Source organism: Balaenoptera acutorostrata, chromosome 10, assembly GCF_949987535.1.
Source record: "Balaenoptera acutorostrata chromosome 10, mBalAcu1.1, whole genome shotgun sequence".
In the NCBI taxonomy this organism is placed as follows: domain Eukaryota; kingdom Metazoa; phylum Chordata; class Mammalia; order Artiodactyla; family Balaenopteridae; genus Balaenoptera; species Balaenoptera acutorostrata.
The window spans coordinates 1,830,882-1,843,873 of NC_080073.1; the positions used below are offsets into that span (position 1 = coordinate 1,830,882).

The 12,992-nt window shown below is 42.4% G+C and overlaps 1 protein-coding gene and 1 non-coding gene across 2 annotated transcripts in view; one reads left to right on the forward strand and one right to left on the reverse strand.

Moving 5' to 3' along the window:
• RAB7A (RAB7A, member RAS oncogene family) overlaps nt 1-12,992 on the forward strand; it is a 71,438-nt gene that overhangs the window by 17,712 nt on the left and 40,734 nt on the right. The window lies entirely within an intron of this gene.
• On the reverse strand, nt 6,552-6,658 carry LOC130709145 (U6 spliceosomal RNA). The gene has a single exon (XR_009009633.1). It is a non-coding gene; the product is annotated as a U6 spliceosomal RNA (small nuclear RNA).

Sequence of the window (12,992 nt, forward strand, 5' to 3'; positions counted from 1 at the left end):
GCTGGGGAGGGGATGGAAGCTGGCGATGGATTTCAAGGAGCGCAACACTGGTTGACCGCACATTGGGCTGCTTAGCGTAAAAAAGCCAAAACTGGGGAGATTAAGACGTGCAGCAAATCCCCAGCCCGTCCCAGTCCTCCTCTTGCTTCCCCAGCTGCGCTCTCAGGGTGTGGCACGAAGGAGGAGCCTCTCTGATGGGTCAGATGCAGACTCATGGGCAGGGTCACCGAGCGTTGAAAGGCTGTACACACAGCGCCGGTGGGCCGCGCAGCGTTCCTCGGGCTTCCCGGGAGCCCACGCGGGAGCTCCCAGACGGACATCTGACACACAAATTCACCACCTAAAATGGAAATACCAGGTTCCTGGGAATCTGGAAGTTGCTTTTTAAAAGGCACCTTTCCATCATCCCCTCCACCCCTCTGGGCTGCTGTGTGTTATCAAGACTCCTCCCTGTGGACCCCCCAGGATGTCTGGCTCATGCGGAGCTCCCCTAGAATCTCAAGCTGCTGAACAGCTCATGCCTTGGTCAAGCCTCTTAAAGGGACTGCTCCATGCCACTGTTATAAAAAGGAGAAATCACAGTGGAATACAACTTCCGTATTATAGTCAGGGAACTCGACTATACAGGAAAGTGACCCCAAGCCTCTTTGGGGGGGGGCACACCCCCTATCACTTCTCTGACTCTCCACACAGGTTGGTTCATGGTGCTTTGTTATCCTATAACGAACCTCTTGCTTGTAATGAACATAGGCTGGGTTCTCTGACATAAAGCATACTGGTGTTTTCTTAGGTCATTTTTTCAAGGTAATAGAAATAAAAATAAAAAAACGGGACCTAATCAAACTTACAAGCTTTTGCACAGCAAAGGAAACCATAAACAAGGTGAAAAGACAGTTATGGACTGGGACAAAATATTTGCAAACAGTGTGACTGACAATGGCTTAACTTCCAAAATGAATAAATAGCTCACACAACTCAATAACAAAAAAACAACCCAATCAAAATATGGGCAAAAGACCTAAATAGACATTTCTCCAAAGAAGACATAGAGATGGCCAATAGGCACGTGAAAAGATGTTCATCGCTAATTATTAGAGAAATGCAAATCAGAACTCCTTATACCAGTCAGATTAGCCATCATCAAAAAGTTCACAGGGCTTCCCTGGTAGCGCAGTGGTTGAGAATCTGCCTGCCAATGCAGGGGACACGGGTTCGAGCCCTGGTCCAGGAAGATCCCACATGCCGCGGAGCAACTAAGCCCGTGAGCCACAACTACTGAGCCTGTGCGTCTGGAGCCTGTGCTCCGCGACAGTGAGAGGCCCACGCACCGCGATGAAGAGTGGCCCCCGCTCACCGCAACTAGAGAAAGACCTCGCACAGAAACGAAGACCCAACACAGCAAAAATAAATTAATTAGTTAATTTAAAAAAATTAATCTATTAAAAAAAAAAAGCTTACAAATAACGAATTCTGGAGAGGGTGTGGAGAAAAGGGAACCCTCCTACACTGTTGTGGGAATGTAAGTTGATGCAGCCACTATGGAAGACAGTATGGAGGCTCCTGAGAAAACTAAAAATAGAGCTACCATATGATCCAGCAATCCCACTCCTGGGCATATATCCAGACAAAACTCTAATTCAAAAAGATACGTACACCCCAGTGTTCATAGCAGCACTATTTACAATAACCAGGACATGGAAGCAACCTAAATGTCCATCGACAGATGAATGGGTAAAGAAGATGTGGTACATACATACAGTGGAATACTACTCAGCTATAAAAAAGAATGAAATAATGCCATTTGCAGCAACATGGATGGAACTAGAGATTATCATACTAAGTGAAGTCAGAAAGAGACAGAAAAATACCATGTGATATCACTTATATGTGGAATCTAAAATATGACACAAATGAAACTATGAAACAGAAAGAGACTCACAGACATAGAAAACAAACTTATGGTTACCAAAGGGGAAAGGGAGTGGGGGAAGGGTAAATGAGGACTTTGGGATTAACATATATTGTACAAACTACTATATGTAAAATATATAAATAACAAAGTTCTGTATAGCACAGGGAACTATATTCAATATAGTGTGATAAACCATAATGGAAAAGAATATAAAAAAGAAGGTATATATGTATAACTGAATCATTTTACTGTGCAGCAGAAATTAACACAACATTGTAAATCAAGTGTACTTTAAGAAATAAAATAATTTTAAAAAAAAATCTTCATGCTGTGGACTTAATGGAAAAGTGCCTGGAGGCTGGAGGAGCTCTGTTGATTTTTTTTTTTAAAGACCTTGATGGCCAGCTGGGCCAGCATCATTTTAGTGAAGTTACCTTGGCCAGTGGTTTTGAGGAGCTTTGAATAGTCCACACGAGCCTCCTTGTCAGCAGGGAGGCTTCAGTGAGGCCCTGCACCATGGTCACCTGCTAAGTACACTAACTGACAATATTAACCAACAATGCTAATTATGCTAACATTGCTAACTACCTCGTTTTATTGCAGTTTGCTTTATTGCGCTTAGCAAATATGCATTTTTTAATATCTTTATTGGAGTATAATTGCTTTACAATGTTGTGTTAGTTTCTGCTGTATAACAAAGTGAATCAGCTATATGTATACGTGTATCCCCATATCCTTTCCCTGTTGAGCCTCCCTCCCACCCTCCCTATCCCACCCCTCTAGGTGGTCACAGAGCACCGGGCTGATGTCCCTGTGCTATGCAGCAGCTTCCCGCTAGCCATCCATTTTAAATGTACTTATTTTTATTATTTATTTATTTTTGGCTGTGTTGGGTCTTCGTTTCTGTGCAAGGGCTTTCTCCAGTTGCGGCAAGCGGGGGCCACTCTTCATCGCGGTGCGCGGGCCTCTCACCATCGCGGCCCCTCCCGTTGCGGAGCACAGGCTCCAGACGCGCAGGCTCAGCAATTGTGGCTCACGGGCCCAGCCGCTCCGCGGCACGCGGGATCCTCCCAGACCAAGGCTCGAACCCGTGTCCCCTGCATCAGCAGGCAGACTCTCAACCACTGCACCACCAGGGAAGCCCCATCCATTTTACATTTGGTAGTGTGTATATGTCGGTGCTACTCTCTCACTTCCCAGCTTCCCCTTCCCCACCGTGTCCTCAAGTCCATCCGTTCTGTATGTCTGCGTCTTTATTCCTGCCCTGCCACTAGGTTCATCAGTACCGATTTTTTTTAGATTCCATATATGTGCGTTAGTATATAGTATTCGTTTTTCTCTTTCTGACTTAACTTCACTCTGTATGACAGACTCTAGGTCCATCCACCTCATTACAAATAGCTCAGCAAATATGCATTTTTTACAAATTGAAGGTTTGTGGCAACCCTGCGTCGAGCAAGTCTGTCAGTGCCATTTCTCCAACAGCATTTGCTCAGTTCAGGTCTCTTTGTCACATTTTGATAATTCTCAAAATACGTCAGACTTTTTCATTATTATTATGTTATAGTGAATTTTGATCAGTGATCTTTTTTTTTTTTTTTTTTTTTTTTGGATCAGTGATCTTTGATGTTGCTGTTGCAAAAAGATTACAACTCCCTGAAGGCTCAGAGGATGTTTGGTAGTTTTAGTAATTAAGTATTTTGAAATTAAGGCCATGTACATTTTCTTAGACATGAAACTATTGCACACTTAACAGACTACAGTATAGTGTAAACATAACTTTTATATGCACCCAAAAGTTTGTGTGCCTATAAAATGCCTAAAAGTTTGTGTGCATATAAAGACTTGATTTAAGGCGGTATTCACTTTATTGCAGTGGTCTGGCACCAAACCTGCAGTATCTGAGCTGCCTGCATACTACCTGTGCTAACCAACTACAGTAACAATACTAATTATATTAACAAGACTAACTATGCTAATGATACTAAATAAAAATTTTTTATTTCCAGGAAAAAATGAGAAAAAAGAAAAAATGAGCTAAAGATCAAATAAAGATTATCGGTAGATTTCACATCAGAAACCTTGGAGGCCAGATGGCATGGTTTGATGTATTCAAAGTATTGAAGGGGAAAGCTGTCAACCAAGAATCCTGTATCTGGCAAAACTGTCCTTCAGAAATAAGGGAGGAATTAAGACCTTCCCAGATAAACCAAAGCTGAGAGAGTTCTTTACCACCAGACCTGCCTGCAGCAAGGGGCTCGTCCTACAAAAGCTGGTGCTATTGTAGCTGGTGTTAAGAGACTAACTTACTTAAAAACCCAATTGTTAATCCTTTGTGGGGGGGCACACAACATAAAGATGTAATTTTGTAACATCAGTAAGTGAAAGGGAGGCGGGCCAGAGTTGTATAGGAACAGTTCTTGTATGTTTTTGAAGTTAAGCTGGTATAAATTGGCCTTATACTGTTACTAGGATGTCAAATGTAATTCCATGATAACCAGAAAAAAAGAAGAGCCATAGGATATATGCAAAAGGAAATGAGAAGGGAATTAAAATGTTTCACTATAAAAAATCAGCTAAGGACAAAAGAAGATAGCCATGGAGGAAATAAGGGACAAAAAAGCCATAAGGCATATGAAACACAAACAGGAAAATGACCGAAATAAGTACTTCATTATTAGTAATTCCTTTAACTGTAAATGCATTAAACTCTCCAGTCAAAAGACAGATTGGCAGATTGGAGAGAAAAACATCTATTTACTTGCTGTCCACAAGAAACTCACTTCAGAGCCAAAGACATGAAAATGTTTAATGTGAAAGGGTGAGGAAAAGATCCATGCAAATAGTAACCAAAAGAGAGGGCGACTATACTAATCTGAGGTGAAGTAGATTAAGTACAGCAAGAAGATAAAACAGTGATAAACATTTACACACCGTTTGACAGGCCCGCAAAATATATGAAGCAGAAATTAACAGAACTGAAGGGAGAAGTAGTTTGACAGTAATACTGAGTGACCCAGACAGAAGATAAGTGAGGAAGTGGAGGACTTGAATGACACAGTAAACCAATTCGATCCAGCAGACACACGCACGACCCTATCCACTGCCAACAGAACACACAGTCTTCTCAAGTAGACATGGGTCATTCTCCACCATAGAATATATGTTGGGCCATAATTTAAGTCTCAGTAGGTTTTAAAAAGTAGATTGTCATACGAAGTACCTTTGTGACCACAAAGAGATGAAGTTTAGAAATCAGTAACAGGAGGAAAACTAGAAAATCCAGAGATGTGTAGATGTCAAATAACACATTCTTAAAGAACTAATGGGCCAAAGAAGAAATCACAAGAGAAATTTAAAAATATTTAGGAACAGGGAATTCAGTGGCAGTCCAGTGGTTAGGACTTCGTGCTTTCATTGCCATGGCCCGGGTTCAATCCCTGGTTGGGGAACAAAGACACCCCGCAAGCCGTGCGATGTGGAAAAAAAATTTTTTTAGGGACAGATAAAATAAAAACAGCATACTAAAACTTACAGGACATGGGACTTCCCCGGCGATCTAGTGGTTAACACACTGCGCTCCCCGTGCAGGGGGCATGGGTTCGATCCCTGGTTGGGGAACTAAGATCTCGAGTGCTCTGTGGCATGGCCAAAATAAATAAATAAAATTTTAAAAATAAATAAAACGGGACACAGCAAAGAAGTGCTATGGGGGAAATTTATAACTATAAATGCTAACAAAGATTAGCGCAGAAAACCCTTTAGATTGAGTAAGAATTTTAAAAAGGCTCATATTAGTAAAATCAGAAATGAAAGTGGGGATGTTATACTACCCATTCTATGAATAAAAAGGATTATAAGAGTCTTAGGAACACTTGCACACCAACAAATTGGATAGCCTAGATGAAATTGACAATTTCCTAGAAGCACACAAACTTCCAGAACTAAATAGAAAATCTGGGCTTCCCTGGTGGCTCAGTGGTTGAGAACCTGCCTGCTAATGCAGGCGACATGGGTTCAAGCCCCTGGTCTGGGAAGATCCCACATGCCGCGGAGCAACTAGGCCCGTGAGCCACAACTACTGAGCCTGCGCGTCTGGAGCTTGTGCTCCGCAACAAGAGAGTCTGCGACAGTGAGAGGCCCGCGCACCGCGACGAAGAGTGGCCCCCGCTTGCCGCAACTAGAGAAAGCCCTCGCACAGAAACGAAGACCCAATACAGCCAAAAATAAATAAATAAAAATGAATTTTTAAAAAAATCAGCTGTATTTCTTTCTTTTTTTTTTTTTCTTTTATAATTAACTAATTTATTTATTTTTGGCTGCATTGGGTCTTCGTTGCTGTGAGCAGGCTTTCTCTAGTTGTGGCGAGCGGGGGCTACTCTTCGTCCTGGTGCATGGGCTTCTCATTGCTGTGGCTTCTCTTGTTGCAGAGCACGGGCTCTGGGCGCGCGGGCTTCAGTAGTTGTGGCTCGCGGGCTCTAGAGTGCAGGCTCAGTAGTTGTGGCGCACGGGCTTAGTTGCTCCATGGCATGTGAGATCTTCCTGGACCAGGGCTCGAACCTGTGTCCCCTGCATTGGCAGGCGGATTCTTTTTTTTTTTTTTTTTAGTGAGATATTTTAATATAATTGCCTTATTAATAAAAATATGGAACGCTTTGTGAATTTGCGTGTCATCCTTGCGCAAGGGCGATGCTAATCTTCTCTGTATTGTTCCAGTTTTAGTATATGTGCTGCCAAAGCGAGCACGGCAGGTGGATTCTTAACCACTGCACCACCAGGGAAGTCCCCATCAACTGCATTTCTAAATACTAGAAATGAACAATCCAAAGAGGAAATTAAGGAAACAATTCCATGTACAGGAGTATCAAAAAGAATAAAATACCTACGAATAAATTTAACTTGGTAGGTGAGAAAGACTTGTAAACTAAAAACTATAAACATTGCTGAGAGAAGTTAAAGATGTAAATAAGTGGAAAGACCTGCCACATTCATGGATTAGAAAAGTTAATATTCTTGGGAAACCATCTACAGATTCAACGCAATCCTTATCAAAATGCCAGTGACAATTTTTGCAGAAATAGAAAAACCTATCCTAAAATTCATGTAGAAAATCATGGGACTCTCAATAGTCAAAACAATTTTGAAAGCTCAGAGTTGGAGGTCTCTCACTTCCTGATTTTAAAACTTACTACAGGGGACTTCCCTGGTGGTCCAGTGGCTAATACTCCACGCTCTCAATGCAGGGGGCCCGGGTTCGATCCCTTGTCAGGAAACTAGGTTCCACATGCCACAACTAAGAGTTTGCATGCCACAACTAAAGACCCTGCATGCCTCAACTAAAGACTCCACATGCTGCAACTAAAAGATTCCTCACGCCCCAAGTAAAAGACTCCGCATGCCACAACGAAGATCTCGCACGCAGCAACGGAGATCCTGCGTGCCACGACTAAGACCCAGTGCAGCTAAATAAATAAATAAATATTTAAAAAATAAATGAAGGAATAAAACTTACTACAAAACTATAGTAATCGAAACAGTGTGGTACCAAGATAAGGATACACATGTAAACCAGTGGAACAGAATAGAAAGCCCAGAAATTAATCTTCACATTCATGGTGAATTGAATTTTGACACAGGTGCCAAGTCCATTCAGTGGTGAAAGCACAGTGTCTTCAACAAATTATAATGGTGCTGAGAAAACATCTACCTGCGGAAGGATTTGGACCTGGACCTATCATCATATAAAAAAATTAAAACCAATAAAAGACCTAAATCTTTTTTTTTTCTTTTTAAAATTTATTTTATTAATTTATTTTTGGCTGTGTTGGGTCTTTGTTGCTGCGCGCGGGCTTTCTCTAGTTGCGGGTGAGTGGGGGCTACTCTTCGTTGCGCTGCGCAGGCTTCTCTTTGCAGTGGCTTCCCTTGTTGTGGAACACGGGCTCTAGGTGCGCGGGCTTCAGTGGTTGTGGCGCACGGGCTCGGTAGTTGTGGCGCACGGGCTCTAGAGCGCAGGCTCAGTAGTTGTGGCGCACGGGCTTAGTTGCTCCGCGGCCTGTGGGATCTTCCTGGACCAGGGCTCGAACCTGTGTCCCCTGCATTGGCAGGTGGATTCTTAACCACTGTGCCACCAGGGAAGCCCAGACCTAAATCTTTTTAAAAAAATTTTTATTGAAGTATAGTTGATTTACCATGTTGTGTTAATTTCTGCTGTACAGCAAAGTGACTTCGTTATGCATATTCTTTTTCATATTCTTTTCCATTATGGCTTGTCACAGAATATTGAATATAGTTCCTTGTGCTATACAGTAAGACCTTGTTGTTTATCCATTCTATATATACTAGTTTGCATCTGCTAATCCCAAACTCCCAATCCATCCCTACCCCACCCCCCTCCCCCCCCCGGCAACCGCACATCTGTTCTCTATGTGTGTGAGTCTGTTTCTGTTTCATAGATATGTTCATTTGTGTTGTATTTTAGATTCCACATGTAAGTGTTATCATATGGTATTTGTCTTTCTCTTTCTGACTGACTTTGCTTAGTATGGTAATCTCTATCCATCCATGTTGCTGCAAACGGCATTATTTCATTCCTTTTTTTGGCTGAGTAATATTCCAGAGCGTGTGTGTGTGTGTGTGTGTGTGTGTGTGTGTGTGTGTGTGTACACACATATTTATGTGTATATATACACATACATATATATATATATACACACATACACACACCCCCCCCCACATCTTCTGTATCCATTCATCTGTTAGTGGACATTTAGGTTGTTTCCACATCTTGGCTATTGTAAATAATGCTGCGATGAATATAGGGGCATGTATCTTGTTGAATTAAAGTTTTGTCTGGGTATGTGCCCAGCAGTGGGATTGCTGGATCATATAGTAATTCTATTTTTAGTTTTCTGAGGAACGTCTATACTGTTTTCCATAATGGTTGCACCAACTTACATTCCCACTAACAGTGTAGGAGGGTTCCCTTTTCTCCACACCCTCTCCAATATTTATTATTTGTACACTTTAAAAAAATTATATGGATGCATCAGGTCTTAGTTGCAGCATGTAGGATCTTAGTTGTGGCATGTGTGCTCCAGAGTGCTCAGGCTCAGTAGTTGTGGCATGCAGGCTCTCTAGCTGTGGCATGTGGGCTTAGTTGCCCCACAGCACGTGGGATCTTAGTTCCCCAACCGGGGATTGAACCTACGTCCCCTGCATTGGAAGGTGGATTCTTAACCACTGGATCACCAGGGGGTCCCTTGTAGCCTTTTTTTTTTTTTTTTTTTTTTTTTTGGCTGCATTGGGTCTTTGTTGAGGTGTGCAGGCTTCTCTTGTTGCAGAGCACAGGCTCTAAGCACGCGGGCTTCAGTAGTTGCAGCACACGGGCTCAGGAGTTGTGGCACACGGGCCCTAGAGCACATGGGCTTCAGTAGTTGTGGCGTGTGGGCTCAGTAGTTGTGGCTCGCGGGCTCTAGAGCACAGGCTCAGTAGTTGTGGCGCATGGGCTTAGTTGCTCTGCGGCATGTGGGATCTTCCCAGACCACGGATCAAACCCGTGTTCCCTGCATTGGCAGGTGGATTCTTCATCACTGTGCCACCAGGGAAGTCCCCCTTGTAGACTTTTTAATGATGGCCATTCTGACCTGTGTGAGGTGGTACCTCATTGTATTTTATTTTATTTTATTTTTTAATTTGGCTGCACCAGGTCTTAGTTGTGGCACGTGAGATCTTTAGTTGCAGCATGTGGGATCTTTAGTTGGCGGCATGCAGGATCCTTTAGTTGCAGCATGTGGGATCTAGTTCCCTGACCGGGGATCGGACCCAGGCCCCCTGCATTGAGAGTGCGCAGTCTTAGCCACTGGACCACCAGGGAAATCCCCCTCATTATAATTTTGATTTGCATTTCTCTAATAATTAGTGATGTTGAGCCTCTTTTTATGTGCCCGTTGGCCACCTGTATTTCTTTGGAGAAATGTCTATTTAGGTCTTTTGCACATTTTTTGATTGGGTTGTTTTTTTGTTATTGAGTTGTGTGAGCTGTTTGTATATTTTGGCAATTAAGCCCTTGTCAGTTGCATTGTTAGCAAATATTTTCTCCCAGTCCATAGGTTGTCTTTTCGTTTTGTTTAGGGTTTCCTTTGCTGTGCAAAAGCTTGTTAAGTTTGATTAGGTCCCATCTGTTTATTTTTGGTTCTATTTCTGTTGCTTTGGGAGACTGACCTAAGAAAACATTGGTATGATTTACATCAGAGAATGTTTTGCCTGTGTTCTCTTTTAGGAGTTTTATGGTGTCACGTCTTGTATTTAAATCTCAAAGACCTAAATCTAAAGAGTTAAAACTTTGAGGGACTTCTGTGGCGGTCCAGTCGTGTTAAGACTCCGTACTTCCACTGCATGGGGCGTGGGTTTGATCCCTGGTCGGGGAACTAAGATCCCACATGCCACGTGGTGTGGCCAAAAAAAAAAAAAAAAAGTTGAAAACGGGGATATTTCAAGAGGTGGGTTCAGCAGTGATTTTGTGGATATGATACCAAACGCACAGGCAACAGTAGAAAAAAAAGGTAAATTAGACTTTATCACAATTAAAAACTTTTGTGTTTCCAAGGACAGCATTAGGAGAGTAAAAAGTCAGCCTACAGAATGGGAGAATATGTTTATAATTCATACATCTGATGAGGCTTAATATTCAGAATACATATTTAAAGCTCCTACAAGTCAACAACAGACAAGCAGTTTGATTAAAAATGGGTTCAGGACCCAAATAGACATTTCTCCAAAGAAGATATAGAAATGGCTTATCCACACACACAAAATACACAGCATCACTAGCTGTTAGGAAATTCGAAACAGTGATATACTACTTCACATGGATTATGATGGCTCTTATTTTTTAAAATGCAAAAAATATGTGTTGGTGAGGAAGTAGAGAAATTGGGACCCTCGTGTATTGCTGGTAGGGACGTAATATGGTGCTGGAGTTGTGGAAAGCAGTGTGGTGGTTCCTTAGAAGATTAAACAAAAGTACTGTATGTCCTGGCACTTAGGTGTATATACCCGCAGAATTTGAAATCAGGATCTCAAACAGATACTCGTGCACTATTGTTCACGGCAGAACTATTCACAACAGTCATCAGGTAGAGAGTGCCCGTGTGCTTACCAAGTGGTAAATGGATAAGCCAAATGTGGTACCTAGGTACAGCGGTGTATTATTCACCCTATAAAGGAATGAAGTTCTGGTGTGGGCTGCAGTGTGGACGAACCTTGAAAGGAAAGCATGCCAAGTGAGATAAACCAGTCGGGAAAGGACAAATACTGTGTGACCCCGCTTACAAAAGCTATTTAGATAAGGCCAATTCAGAGACAGAAGGTAGAATAGAGATTACCACAGGCTGGGGGAGCAGGAAATGGGGAGTTATTGCTTAATCTGCATAGAGTTTCTGTTTGCCCTGATGAAAAAGTTCTGGAAATAGGTAGTTGTGATGGTTGCACCACAGGGTGATGTTCTTAACACACGCAGAAATTAAGATCAGTATGTTCTCTTCTAACAAGTTCTTTCTCTCAAATAAAAGCCAAACAACATCTTAACTGACAGATCTCTGACCTTGAAATGTGATTTTGTAGTTACATCAAGGTTGGTAAGCAGCAGTAGGGAAACTGAGAATCTCTATTCTAAAGCTGCTGTCGTAAGGCGACCACGCGTCACCACCTTGTAGTGTGCTCAGCAGCGCTGCGTGGACCTGTGCAAAAGCACACAAACCTGACCTAGTTACAGACTGTTCGGCCCTTTTCCTTTTTAGCGTGGTACTGGTGTGTTTCCACCTTGAGTTAGTGTTTGGCAGTGATATTCCTAAATGGTATCCGAAGCAAGCTGTGCATCGGTGATCTTCTGAGGCACGTGGATCTTTATTTTGCCAGAATCTTGCCAGCACAGTTTGAGTCCCTTTAAACCTATACTTCAGTAATAACCTGTGGATAGTAACCTTTGAAATGGAAGCAGAGTGTTTGGAAACTTCTGACATCCTGTTCTTTAGCACTTCCTCCTCAGCCTAAGGGGCTGGGCTTTTGCCTGAGCCCTGCAGTCTGCTGGGTTTTCACATCTACCTGGTGTGATGGTTAATTTTGTGTGTCAACCTGACCGGGCAAGGGATGCCCAGGTGTTTGCCTAAAGCATCATTCTGGGGGTGTCTTTGCCGTGTTTCTGGATGAGATTCACAGTTGAATGTGTGCACTGAGCCAAGCAGACTGCCCTCATCCAGTCCTGGGAGGCCCGACTGGAAAGAAAGGCTGAGGGAGAGGATTCACTCTGCCTGCAGGTTTCCTGCCGTCTTCCATCTCAGACTGGTCACCACCAGCTCGCCTGGTTCTCAGGCCTTCAAACTGCAGATCGTGGGACATCTCGGCCTCCATAACCATGTGAGAACTTCCTTACTAAATCTAAGTACCAAATCTCATGTATGTATTATATAATCTCATATAGTGTTACATAAACATAAATCTCATATATATGAAGTTTATTTTATTTTTTTACAAACAAAAAAATTGTATTGTAGTTGAGTTATAATGTGTAGATTTCTGCTGTACAGCAAAGTGACAGTGATACGTTTGTGTATACATTCTTTTTCTTTATTTTTTAACATCTTTTTTGGAGTATAAGTGCTTTACAGTGTTACGTTAGTTTTTGCTGTATAACAAAGTGAATCAGCTATATGTATACGTGTGTCCCCATATCCCCTCCCTCTTGTGTCTCCCTCCCACCCTCCCTATCCCACCCCTCTAGGTGGTCACAAAGCACCGAGCTGATCTCCCTGTGCTATGCAGCTGCTTCCCACTAGCTATCTATTTCACATTTGGTAGTGTGTATATGTCAGTGTCACTCTCTCACTTCGTCCCAGCTTACCCTTCCCCCTCCCCGTGTCCTCAAGTCCATTCTCTGTGTCTGTGTCTTCATTCCTGTCCTGCCCCTAGGTTCTTCAGAACCTTTTTTATTTTTAAGATTCCATATATATGTGTTAGCATACAGTATTTGTTTATCTCTTTCTGACTTAATGAATTTTATTTTTAACAACAGATTTTAAATGTC